Source organism: Salmo trutta, chromosome 17 (assembly GCF_901001165.1).
Source record: "Salmo trutta chromosome 17, fSalTru1.1, whole genome shotgun sequence".
NCBI lineage: Eukaryota > Metazoa > Chordata > Actinopteri > Salmoniformes > Salmonidae > Salmo > Salmo trutta.
The window spans coordinates 55,311,126-55,313,290 of record NC_042973.1 but is presented as its reverse complement, the minus strand read 5'-3'; the positions used below and the strand labels follow the sequence as shown (position 1 = coordinate 55,313,290).

The following is a 2,165-nucleotide window of genomic DNA, read 5'->3' as shown; positions in this document are numbered from 1 at the left end:
GGTGAATCTCTGATCCACCTCTACGCAGACGACACCATTCTGTATACTTCTGGCCCTTCTTTGGACATTGTGTTAACTAACCTCCAGATGAGCTTCAATGCCATTCAACTCTCCTTCCGTGGTCTCCAACTGCTCCTAAACACAAGTAAAACTAAATGCATGCTCTTCAACCGATCGCTGCCTGCACCTGCCTGCCTGTCCAGCATCACTTCTCTGGACGGTTCTGACTTAGAATTTGTGGACAACTACAAATACCTAGGTGTCTGGTTAGACTGTAAACTCTCCTTCCAGACTCACATCAATCATCTCCAATCCAAAGTTAAATCTAGAATTGGCTTCCTATTTCGCAACAAAGCATCCTTCACTCATGCTGCCAAACATACCCTCGTAAAACTGACCATCCTACCAATCCTCGACTTTGGCGATGTCATTTACAAAACAGCCTCCAATACCCTACTCAACAAGCTGGATGCAGTATATCACAGTGCCATCCGTTTTGTCACCAAAGCCCCATATACTACCCACCACTGCGACCTGTACGCTCTCGTTGGCTGGCCTTCGCTTCATAATCGTCGCCAAACACATTGGCTCCAGGTCATCTACAAGACCCTGCTAGGTAAAGTCCCCCCTTATCTCCGCTCACTGGTCACCATAGCAGCACCCACCTGTAGCACACTTTCCAGCAGGAAATCTCTCTGGTCACCCCTGAAGCCAACTCCTCCTTTGGTCGTCTCTCCTTCCAGTTCTCTGCTGCCAATGACTGGAACGAACTACAAAAATCTCTGAAACTGGAAACACTTATCTCCTTCACTAGCTTTAAGCACCAGCTATCAGAGCAGCTCCCAGATCACTGCACCTGTACATAGCCCATCTATAATTTAGCCCAAACAACTACCTCTTCCCCTACTGTATTTATTTATTTTATTTATTTTGCTCCTTTGCACCATATTATTTATATTTTAACTTTGAACTTTCTTCAAACTACAAATCTACCATTCCAGTGTTTTACTTGCTATACTTTATTTACTTTGCCACCATGGAGGCAGAACTGTGTGATTTCCCCTAGAATTGACTAATCAAATCAAATTTTATTGGTCACATACACATGGTTAGCAAATGTTAATGCGAGTGTAGCGAAATGCTTGTGCTTCCATTTTCGACAGTGCAACAATATCTAACAGGTAATATCTAACAACTCCAGAACAAAATACCTGCACACAAATCTCAGTAAAGGAATGGAATAGGACAATTTAAATATATGCCAAACTGCCTCCCAGTCATCCCCTCCTTATCTTTACAAGGCTGCAGAACATGGAAGCTAGTGATGTGGGGGTTCTCTCATAACCCTCGGTCCCCAGGTGGGTAGATGGCAGGTTGTATAAAGAGAAGCTAGTTATGTGGGGGTTCTCTCATAACCCTCAGTCCCCAGGTGGGTAGATGGCAGGTTGTATAAAGAGAAGCTAGTGATGTGGGGGTTCTCTCATAACCCTCGGTCCCCAGGTGGGTAGATGGCAGGTTGAATAAATAGAAAACAATAGGCAACATAAAACAATCCATAAATGTATAATTATTATGTAATTTACACAAAACAATAAAAAAATAAAAATAAAACATTTAAAAGCCAGTCCTAAATGTGAGATAGTCATGTGAGCAGTTCACTGTCCGGCCACTAGATGGGGTGTTACTGAACACAGCAGCACAGTGAGTATTTATAGGTCCCCAGGTGGGTAGATGGCAGGTTGAATAAATAGAAAACAATAGGCAACATAAAGCAATCCATAAATGTATAATTATTATGTAATTTACACAAAACATTAAGGACACCTTTCTTTCCATGACAAACTGACCAGGCGTAAGTCAATATTAGGAAGGTATCCTTAATGTTTTGTCCACTCAGTGGCTTTGACCCTTTACGTAACAGTCAATCCTCTTTTCCAGGAAACCTTCTTTAAATTTCCCCAAATGCTTCCACACTGATGCTCTCTCACTGCTGCTCCAGGGGCTTTTGGGTTGAGGAGTCATTCTCTTCTAACCTGATCACAGCTGCTCCAGGGCCTCTTGGGTTGAGGAGTCATTCTCTTCTAACCTAATCACAGCTGCTCCAGGGCCTCTTGGGTTGAAGAGTCATTCTCTTCTAACCTAATCACAAACAAAGAAAAGATTCA

At 42.9% G+C, this 2,165-nt stretch overlaps 1 long non-coding RNA gene across 1 annotated transcript; it reads left to right on the top strand.

Moving 5' to 3' along the window:
* Positions 1-1,161: 1,161 nt before the first annotated feature.
* LOC115151332 (uncharacterized) lies at positions 1,162-1,814 on the top strand. The gene is made up of 2 exons (XR_003867280.1): positions 1,162-1,350; positions 1,716-1,814. It is a non-coding gene; the product is annotated as an uncharacterized LOC115151332 (long non-coding RNA).
* The last annotated feature ends 351 nt before the right edge of the window (positions 1,815-2,165 follow it).